Here is an 11,968-nt window from a genome sequence, read left to right on the forward strand (position 1 = left end):
TGGCCAGCAGGTCTAGGGAAGTGATTGTGCCCCTGTACTCGGCTCTGGTGAGGCCGCACCTCGAGTACTGTGTTCAGTTTTGGGCCCCTCGCTACAGGAAGGACATGGACGTGCTCGAGCGAGTCCAGAGAAGGGCGACCAAGCTGGTGAGGGGTCTGGAGTACAAGTCTTACGAGGAGCGGCTGAGGGAGCTGGGCTTGTTCAGCCTGGAGAAGAGGAGGCTCAGGGGCGACCTTATCGCTCTCTACAGCTACCTTAAAGGAGGCTGTAAAGAGGTGGGGGTTGGTCTGTTCTCCCACGTGCCTGGTGACAGGACGAGGGGGAATGGGCGAAAGTTGCGACAGGGGAGTTTTAGGTTGGATGTTAGGAAGTACTTCTTTACCGAAAGGGTTATTAAGCATTGGAACGGGCTGCCCAGGGAGGTGGTGGAGTCACCATCCCTGGAGGTCTTTAAAAGACGTTTAGATGTAGAGCTTAGCGATATGGTTTAGTGGAGTACTTAGTGTTAGGTCGGAGGTTGGACTCGATGATCTTGAGGTCTCTTCCAACCTAGAAATCTGTGATACTGTGATACTGTGATACCATTTCTTTCTTTTATTCTAGGCTATCCTTTAGCTCTAACTTGCATGTCTTCACAGCCAAATTTTTCAGGCCATAAATCCAATTTAGTACTGCCTATATTTTATGCTGACTATATTTCTGAACACTACCCCCAGGACAAACTTTTTTTTTAACCATGGGGAAAAACAAACCACAAACACTTGACAGAAAACTTCTCTTCCCTTCAGATACATTGGATAAGACATGCAAGTCCTATGGACTGTGTTATACAGAGGTCTCTAAAAATACTTGTAGAAGTTTCTTCTGATTTTAAACTCTAGGCAGCTATTACATTTTGGAAGAGAGAGAGAAAGAGAAGGCAGGCAGTCAAGAAGACAAGGAAAAAGAAAGGAAGGAAGGAAGAAAGAAGAGAGGGAAAACTCGTCACCACTGAATTCAATGGCAATTCTTTCCATAACTAAACAACAGCAAGATTTCATTCTGAGAAAAAAGTATCTACTACTGTTATAATGGACTTCCAGATTATCTAAAATGCATACACTTGTTTTTATATTTGATTGTCCTGGCTGTGAGTAGAAGTCATCCTGTATCAGTAAGTTGTTGATGAAACAAAAATAAATTCCTAGCAAAATATAAAGGGATAAGAAATCAAAGATATTTTTGATGATTTAATTTGATAATTTAATTTTCATTCCATTGGATGTAATTGTCTACTTAATCTTCCACAAATTTAATGTTGATACTCAGCAAATTAAACCCTAATACGTCAGCATAAAACCACCGTAGCCAACTGAAGTACAAAACCTGCTAGTGGAAATAGGTATCAGATCAGTTCTGATTTTCTGTGTTGTGGTATATCTCCCTTCATTAGTAAAATGAAATGACTATCTTTGTAGCTGATAAGGCATTTTAATTGATTTTTAGCATTTTTTCTTAGCATTCATTTCTGGCAGATTCACTCCTTTTTTCATTATACAAATTGACGTGCAATTAAACTATGCCCTGAGGAGAAAAAAAAAAAAAAAAGGATGAATCAATAATATTGATATTTTATGCAGAACTTGAAGCTAAGGATTTTAATAGAATTAAAAATATGCTTGGTAAGGTTAGTGCAGAAAGTGTGGACAGTGTGAACGTTAAAATCAAAAGTCTATAAAGGTCATTGTGAATAGGGTATATGCTTACAGGGTATTTCAGTAAATTTCTCCTAAGCAGATATTTACCGTATGTTACAAAGTAAATGTACACATACTTTTTCTGATTTTCCACAATGTAGCCACAAACCCACACATTCCAAGGTCAGACAGAAGCCTCCTGTATTGCACAGTCATCACAGAGTTTTATTTTGATACCTCTGCGATGAATCAAATAGTTCATAGTTACATTTCTGTGGCCTTCAGATGGGTAACCTGCTCAGCCTTATTTCAAAAAAAATTTGGTACTATAGAACTACAATGCATGCATACACAATTAAATACAAGTATATGTAGCTTGGATGAGTCTGAGCAATAACAGTAACACGCTCTGGAAGAAACTGGTAGGGAATATGCAAATTTAGATAACCACGTCTGTCCCTTGCACTTACCTCAGAGAGAAAGTATTCACCAGACTATTCAATATCCTTTATGCTTAAGCATCCATGGCAACAAAATGGGACATCCTACCTGTTACTCAGATGGCTCTGAAAACCCGGGGTACCTGGGAATACCATGGAGTGCAGGGATACATAGATATGATGTGAGTGAAGTTGAGGTGACCCACAGTTTCAGTTATTATGACCTGTGGACACTTCCATATTACCTAATAATAAAATGAAGAAAAGGATAAATTATGTGTGGTGTGTGGCCCTCCAGAGGTGTTTGAAAGGCCTGTTTGAATAAGGATAGCCAAGAGTGTTCATCTTATTTCCTGCACAGACCTGTAGCATAAGTCATAGTTTGCATCCCTCATTTGCAGTCTTTGAAATGGTACCCTCTGTTTCCTACATTATAATTATAAAGCAGCTTTTAGTAGAAAATATCTAACTATGAAACTGGATCACGGAGCTGAAGAGAACAATCCCATTATTTGGCCCAAAAATATTTTAAAGCAAACAGTTTACTATTATACAGTAAGGCATTTATAATATGATTTAGCAGAGTAATTGAACCTTGCAGAGGATTCCCTGACACAGACATCAACTACTTTTGTTCTAGCTTGAACCATTATATAAGCTGTGTCCCACTGTGATGGGTTGAGCCCGGCCAACAGCCAAGCACCCACACAGCCTCTTGCTCACTCCCCTCTCCTGTGGCATGGGGAGAAAGTAGAAGGAAGGCTGGAAGACTTGTGGATGAAGTCAATTTGGTCAATATTGATCAGTTGTCCTCTCACAACTTCTTGCCCACTGGCAGCCTAGTCACTGGGGGCAAGGGCAGAGGGTGAAAATGAGAAAACCTCCAGGCTGTGTAAGCATTGCTCAGCAATAGCCAGAACACTGGCATGTTATCAACACTGTTTTAGTTGCAAATCCAAAAACACAGCATCACACAGCTGCTAAGAAGAAGATTAACTCCATCCCAGCCAGATCCAGTACACTACCTATATGAAAAGTCAGGAGCGATTTCTATCAGAAAATCTTGGCAAGAAACTAGACTTGACTGGGGAGCAGGGGGAGCTTACAGATAGGAGAAATTATGTATTAAGTTGAGAAGAAGGCCCTTAGAGTAGCTCTATCTGCATCATGGCATCTGGTCAACAGCCAGAAGAACCCCAGGCCCTTGAAAACTGTGCAATACTGCTCTGTTTTTCTGCACTTTGAAAGTTTTTAAAATACTTGAGAACTGTTATAAAAACATATGCAGTTCTTCAACTGTTGCCATGCTTTGAAGTCTGATACTTGTCCTCACTTCAGCCTGAATTCAATGGCAAAGTGCTGTGGAGTTTAATGATTTCAGTGCCTCACTACATTTGCTACTTGATACGCTCCATCTGTTTTGTTCCTGTCAAGCCAGTCATGTTATATGTTTGATAAATATTTATAAATACAAGTTATTAAACTGAATCCATTTGGAAATAGAGTATGGACCAGTAATATTCAGTGCTGCTTTTGTATATGGATATAATTACACTGAGGTTGCTTATAATATGTATATAAAATCACAGAAGAAACCCTGGGCCCTGGGAAATGGTGGCCACTTATAACATCCCTTAACACTTATTATATTTAAGAACTTTAGAAGCATCCTGAAATGGTCTCTTCCATAAGCATCTGGTTTTATATTATTTTCATTTACTATCACCGTCTTTCCATTTATTTTCTACTTTTCTGAATAAAATATCCCTTTCAATGCTTGCATTGCAGACATGACTTGTATAATAAGCACTGCCCTGTTACTCTTAGATGAGTCACTTACACTTTCTTAATAAGTTTCTCTGGTTCCCAAATTCTACTGCCAAAAGTGCTTGCTATAGAGAAATATTTATTTTGTAACTTTACCTAGACTTCTAGCAAACTTTGGCATAGTTCCTTTTTACTTTCTGTATAATTTCACCAATACTATTTCCTTGTTCTATCTGCTGGTGAATTCTTATTTTTCAAGTACTTATGTGTTAAAATGAACCAGAATGATAAAATGTATCTTTCCCAAAGTGTTAACAAGTATTGTAGGAAAACGGCATTGAATTAACAGCTTGTACAGTAAATAGCATTATTGGTTTGCCCTTATGTATTATAGCAGTAAGCAAATCAAAAAAAAAAAAAAAAAGGAGATTTCTGTTTTTTTGTTTGGCATTGCTATTTCCAATTCCTTTTCATTTTTACTTTGAATGAGTCATCTTAAGGCAAATTAACTTCTGCCCTGCGCTGCAGGAGGTAATTTTAACATGGCAGCCTAATGGGGCCAAATTATGCATGAACAAAATGTGGGAAAAAAAGATGCTCTATTTCCATATGCTAGCATCTCTTGGGCTATGCTTGTGCTAGGGCAAGAGAACTTCTGCTTCAAAAGCCATTTCTCAAGAATGTTATGTCTTTCAGCTATTAAACATTATGTAAAAGAGAGATACATTTTGTCAGTCTTCTGCTCAGCATAGTAAACACCTGAGACTCAATTACTGTAGCTGCAGTTGCAGGTATTGAAAAACACACCTAATGACAGTTCTCTTTCATAGACATGGTCTAAGCTCCTCCTGAGCTATATTTGTCATTTTAGTAATTCAGCAAATTAAGATTTAATGACCTTGAGGAACAACTTTTGACTGTGAGGCTGTACCTTCTGTGAGCTATGAAGTTTCCATTTTCTACTGCTATGTCTTTTTGCTTTTGCTTATAAGCCATGAACAGTAACTGAGATAACTAAACAAAATGCTGCTTTTTGCCCAATGAATGAATGGGATTTGAACAAACCATAAACAATAGTATTTCACTGATCCTTTCTTTTCTCTTCATTAGAACCCCTAATTCTTGTTATTTTGTTGTCACTTGCTACTTCAGCTCATTCTTACGTTTTCATATGTTGCAGAAAAATTAGTAAGTTTGTTTGGGATTTTATACAAACAGTTTTAAAATCTGATATTTTTTAACACTCCTCTCCCCTTGTTTTCTGTTCATTACAAGTCGAAGATCAAACGAGCAAAGCTTTGAAACTAAATGGTTGCTTACAAATATTCTCCTTATGCTATAACTGAACCTGATAAATTTGAATATATTTATTGCTTTGAACCTCCAGTGATGTTCAGGGTTGTTGGTACTGAAGTATTTTTTAGGGTTTTTACTCAAAGTTTCTTTTTTTCCCCTACGTGTCTGGCAGATCAGGAAGCTAATATAATGATCGAGAAGGGTGATTTCTGAATTGAGAATTCTGCATGTTTATGAGTTACTGAGAAACAGCCACCATATTAGAGAATGACTAGTAAATAACTTTACTGAGGTCAGACAAGTAAGGCTTACACATCAGTTCTCTGTCTATCACTTCTTGAATAACTTTAAAATCTGCTGACCCATTTCAGCCACACATGGCAGAGGACTAAAGCTTTTTAAATGTTCCTGCAGAATTCTTGAAAGAGAGTTGTCTGGTCTGTAAACGAGACTTACAATGGAGTGAGGGAAAAACTACACATGCTACCAAATCTCATCAGCCACTAGAGAGTCTCTACAGAATAAAGCTGTTACACATACCTCATCTATGGAAAAAAGCTTCAGGTGGATGTTGTGCTCAGGCATGAGACATGATCCATGGCAAAACTAGTTCCTTCAGTTGTGCTGCTCGGGGAACTACTTTAGCGTGCCTGTTAAAAATCACAAACATATGAAGACTATGGTTGATATAAAATGTTAAATTTTCTTCTTCAGGGTTATGGGTAATATACATTGATGACTTTTCTGGTTCTTTCACTTCCAACTGCAACTTCCAACTGTAAATTTTTAATTGCAAGGAAGGATGAACCTCTTTTCCTTTTCTGAGACATGTAAGAGAGGATTTGGCTTTCATAGGTATGAGTGGACACATCAGTGCTGTTGTTGCCAAATGTCTCTTCCCAACTCTTCTGTTCATATCCTGTTTGTTCCCATGTACCTTTTTTCACTTCACTACACTCTTGCTGGTAATTGGGCAACTTTCAAAACACAGACGTGTGTTTCTCATTCTCAGGTGTTAATCAGTTCTAGGAGATCCTCCCGGCTGCTGGTTCACATGATAAACAGAAGACCAAACTCATCCTATGGGTGCACATACTGGAATGCAACAAGTTTCACAAAGTTGTAATGTTTGACTATTAAATTCAGTATAGAAAGTGTCAAAAGAAATTAGCAGAGCATTTGGGTTTTCTGGTAGATTTGAAAACTGTGAAATCAACACTGTACAACAACACAGGAAATGATTTTAAAATGATACATTTTATTCAGAAAATGTATCTTTCCTGGGAATATTGCAAGATTTTACTAAAAACTGAAAACTTGCACTTTTCTTTAATAAAAAATAGGCGAAGTGTTGATATTTTTCGCAGAAAATGTGTCAACTAAAATGATTTTTGTAGGACAAATTTTTCTGTTTTCTGACAAACCAGTCAGCAATGACATGGCACAAAAAAGAAAAGATTCCAAAAATACCTTTTATTCAGCTGAAAGGATGAACAGAGATTTGACTTGATATATCTTTGCAAATGTGTGTGGGTGGTAATTAATAATTGGACCAATTTCTTTTCAGTCTTCCTATAACTCATTTGACTTAATTTGATTTTACAATTAAAGGTTTTTGCCTGCTTCTATGTAATTTTTAAGTATTTGTATCATATCAAAGCTCTCTGAATGTCTATATTCTGGCATCTACTGATTAAGTACTTTTTCATTTGGTTTTGAACAAAGGAAGATTAATTACAGCTCTTGCATTAATTCTTTCATAGAGTTCTGGTACCTTGGGGAAAATGTACAGATCTACTGAAACATCTTGCTTATGAGTGTGAACAGCTCAATCTATTATTTTACAGAAAATATTTCAAAATGTTATGCCCTTCCTTTATTAACACCAGAAATATAACCAATTTTTGTGAACTGTAAATGGATTAAACAAAACCTGTAACCAGGTGCAGTAAAAATAGCCACTAACCTTTTTTTCATGATTCTAAACTGGTTACCGTACACCACACTGTCACACTTTACTGCACCATTGTGAAGAATGACCTAGTTCTGTCTTTTTTTTTTTTCCCAGTATATTTTTTGTTGTAAGATTAGAAATTAGGAGTTTTTTTGTAATAATATAAATTACACTTTTCCCACTTTGTGCTCTGTGGTTGTCAGAATGAAGTTTTCTGTAGCGTTTGAAAAAAATGATAATAGCATTTATTAAAAATCCATCTCCTGTTATGTAAGCTTTTCAGAAAATACTGTTCAATTCTACACATGCAAAAATTATGACTTTTCTAATTTTTAGTGTTTCTAATATTTCCATGGCTAATATATCTGCTACACAGTAAATGAATGGAAATTTTCAAACAACTGAGCCTGTACAAATAACATTATCTTTCTAAGTCATTGGTTTTTCCATGTGAAGTATGATCTCATACTAGCAGTGCATACTGGTCTTAAAATATTCATAGAAGGTCAAAACAAAATTATTCTTGTGTAGACATATTAATTCTTCTTGCTTCCTACACAAATGAACATTCTGATGGAAGCTAAATTTATGGGCCATATCCAATCCAATGCAAAGTTAGGAGAGCTTTTTCTTGGGCAAAATAGGAACAGGACACTAGCTGTTATGATTCATCTTAGATTAGAATGAATTTCCTTAACTGCTTTATGCTACTGGAGGAAGTATGGCCTTATGGGTAGTATTAAATTCATAAAAAAATGAGTTGGGTGGCTGTGCCACAGGTTTAATGGCCACTCCCTCAACTCCACACATAGGTGAGGCAGAGAGGTGTCAGTGTTTTTCAATTTAAATAAGAAATACATAAGCTTTTCTTTCATTCACAGAAAAAAAAAATCTGAAACATGCTGCCATGTTTTAACATTTTAACAGAGAGAATCAAGCTCTAGCTGACATATAACACAGAGCAAAGTACGTTATTTTCATACATTAATGAACAAACTCTTTCAGGAAACGTCCAGGTTTAGATTATGGTTTGGTGTTTAGGATTAAGGAGCAGCTGGGGGAGAAGGGGGCAACAAAAGGAAAATGTTTCAGATTTTTGACAAATCATTGTCCCATAAGCTTGAAGACTTTTATCTCAAGAAACTAAAATCTCAGTGCTTTTGCATCTGAGGTTTCAAATCCAAGAACACCTAGTGAAATTCTAGAGGGACTGACACAAATATTACCAATGATGAAATGATCTTAGTTCAAGCCCTACATGACAGCCCCTGTGGATCAAGAGATATACTTAAAATCGTCTTGTACTTGTTTCTAGGAGACATAGATTTTTGTTGTTGTTGTCACTAATTAAATGCAATACTAACTTCTTGTCATATTTTTGGAGTGTATGAAAAGAATAATTTCTTTTCTTATTTTGGTTAATGAGAGATACAATTCCTTGGCATTTTCTGATATTAATTTCTAAATCTACTCAGAAAATATGTCCATTGAGTATATAGGTTCCCCACCTTGGTTTATGTTCTGAAAATAAAAAACCTGGCTGCAACTAAAAAATAGCTGAGAAATTTTAAGAGATCCAAGTTTCTGCACAAGAAGTAATGCCAAGCTGGTATCTCTTTTCTGAAAATTGCAGAATGTGTTGTATAAAAACTTGAAAGGGGTGGAGGAAAATCTGTTGGATCGGTTATAGAGTATTACAACAGAAATTGGGTAAATGAGGGTTATAGACAGAAAATTCAGCAAAATCTTTCTGAATGTTCATGATTCTCCTCAGAAGACTAGAAGACTGGTAGCAGATTTTTTTTTATTTTTTTATTTTTTAGTAGTATTTCTAAATTATGTATGTCAAAAAGCTGGAAAGAATGAATATCAGTGTCTGCATTCTGCTCTTCTAAGAAACAGTAAGCCAAGTCTCTATAATTTGCTTTTCCTAATAAGAAATAGAATATATGTTTAAACTACAAGATTACTAAACTCTTCAGTAATCAAAGAGTTAACATTATCTGTTGTTCTTGGCTTCAAAGTCAGAAAAGGGTTAGGTAGATTTAGGAAGTTTAGAGACATTATCCTCTTAGCCTGTTTGGTTGCATGCCGAGGGAAATCTCATTACAAAGGACACATTCAGTTCTCCTATGAAAGTTTATCTTCGCATATATGGGAGTCAACAGTGTTATTCTGAATTTTATAATGAAGTTACAGAATTCAATGGATCCAGCAAAGGCAAACTGAGATTATAAACTAGTTTGTTGTTTGCTTACGTGCTTTAAGAGCAAATCACTGGTAAATGCTGTTTTAGTAATACACAAATGATTTGGCTGCAATTAATAGGTGTTAATAATGTTTAAAATATTAACTGAAATTTAAAATGGTGCAACAGGTAGATAGAAAGTGGGAAGTTGTTTGCTATCACCTATATGCAAATGGTTTTCATTTAATTTTCCAAACTTACTTGGAAAAATTAATGAACTAATTTGGAGAGATTTATTCTCTGAAGGATAATAATTTGCATTGCAATTCAGTTTGGAATAGTTGCTAATGTTTTTAGGATAGAATGGAATTAGTATTCTGGAATTAATTGGTTTTCTGTGTTATTGTTACTTAGAAATATTAAATTTATTTTTTCCTTCAGAATCTGATGGTTGCTAAGGAAACCACTTGTATTATATCTGTGGATATGGCATAGCCCTTAACTATAAAAAGAAAATAGGCAAATGTGTTTACAACTACCTTACTTCTAGCCAGAAAGAATCATGCATTTTAATCAGCAAGTGATCCTCATCTGTCTTAATTTCTGTATTTTAATACAACAAACATTTAGACTGCACACACTATTTCAGGAGGATTTATGCATAGTTAGTGTTTTTGCGTACATAAAGGTAACCTCAAGGTAAGAGTTCAATACTCAGTTAAACAAACAGAGACTGGGTTGAGGTGTGGTTGAGAAACTATGGTGGGACACCTAGTTGGTATTGGATTTACCTATAGCCAAATGCTTTCATTTTCTCTCTTCAATCTGTCTTGCCTGAGTAGAGGTGCAGAACTCTGTTCTGTGGGAGGTACTACACTTTGGAAGGGAATTAAAATTGATCTGAATGCTCACAGCCATCAAAGACTATCTGATACTTCAGTAAAACTACTTTTGAGGGCACAATCAAGTGATAGCTTGGATTAGCTATGTTTGCTTTATGGAATTGGCCTATCTTTGGCAATCTATCTGCTGAATAACATGGGGTTCACTTGAGCAGCTGAGACAATTTGTCTTAGAGATGGCTGAATTTAGATAGGTGATATAGGTTATATTTATATAGGTTTAGATAAGTCATAGAAGATATTGGTGGAAGAAAGGGGAGATTTACTATCAGTCCATTGTTATAAATTTGCCAATGACTTCCAGGTATTCATTCAATAAAGGATGCTGAATAAAGATAAGATTGTTCTGATCACAGTTAGGAATTCTGAAATTCTGACATGAGGATCTGAGTGATGTTTATGAGCTCCCTGCTGCCTGATGGCAAATACCAGGACGAGTGTAATGAATCTCATGATCTCAACATGGTGCTCATGTAACTGTGTCAGGACTCTGAGGGCCCTACCAGCCCTGCCTGTCCCAGCCAGCCCCCGAGGGCCTCCTCCACTCTGCCCATGCCCCAGGACCCCATTTCAGCCCCCCAGGGCCATCAGCCCCTGCCCCAACAACACTACAGTAAGGCTGGGCTCCGTCTCCCCCCAGCCTGGGCCCACTGGTGGGCCGATGCCCCAGCCTGGCCTCAGCCTCTCCCCATCCCCAGGGATGTGCCTGATGCCCAGAGCTATACCTGACTGAGGATCCCCTCATCCTGATCGCCCCACAGGCTGGCCTGGCCTTGGCCCCGTTGTTGCCACGGGCTTGCCTGATGATGTGAACTCCTGGTTGAACCAGGCCTCCATGCCTGCCTTGCTCAGATCCTCCCAGTCGGGAGCCATTCCTGTGCTCAGCTGTTGGCCCTTGCTACTCCCCACACGACATAAACGTCCGAGTTGCTTCACTTGATATGCCCTCTTCCCACTGAAATCCCATCAGCTGCGATCAAAAGGAAGGTTTCCCTTGATCATAGTTAAAGCCTAGATCTAACCTCAGGCACAAACATGGGCAGGGTGGATCCAGGATGATGCAGTGCAGGAGGGGGTGAGGAGCGCAGTGGAAAACAGGCAGGTCCATGCTGTGCTCCCCAAAAGCCTTGCCTGGCTTCTCTTCAAGATATCACTGAAGTTGTTTATCTAATATAATTCTAAAAAGGGAAGTATAAAAAGTACTGAAGGGAAAGTGAGTGAAGAAGCTCCTTAATGTGTGGCTGCTTTGGCCTAGCAGCCTCAGGAAGGCTTTAGGGCCCAAAATGCCTGCTTGAGAAAGAGGGCATCAGCCAGAGCACACAGCAGTGGTGTGGCGACTGGTTTCCTAACCCAGCTTGAGCACAGGCACCTGAAATACTGGTGAGCAGGAGACTGCAGTTTGCTGATGTACATGGGCCTTGTGACTGGGAATTATTGTGAGGGACTGGTAGCAATCTGCAACATCACTGAGCCCAGGCAATATCCTGTATAAAAGTGACAGGCAGGATTGTGATCCAGACCTATTTCAATCCCTTCTGACCCCATTTAATTCTTAATCTAATCAGGAACACATAGGGAACAACTATAGTTCCTATCAGTCTCTGGGAATTAACTTTTCCTATGTTTTTCAGCCATTCCTGGTTAGCATGCTTATCTGAAAGGCTAAGTGTATGGTAAAATTAAAGGTACAACAGACTACAGAACTGCTTCAGTTGTTAAGCAGCCATAACAACAGAGGCAAGCAA

The sequence above is a fragment of the Anser anser genome, assembly GCF_964211835.1.
Source record: "Anser anser genome assembly, chromosome: 4".
Taxonomy (NCBI): Eukaryota; Metazoa; Chordata; class Aves; order Anseriformes; family Anatidae; genus Anser; species Anser anser.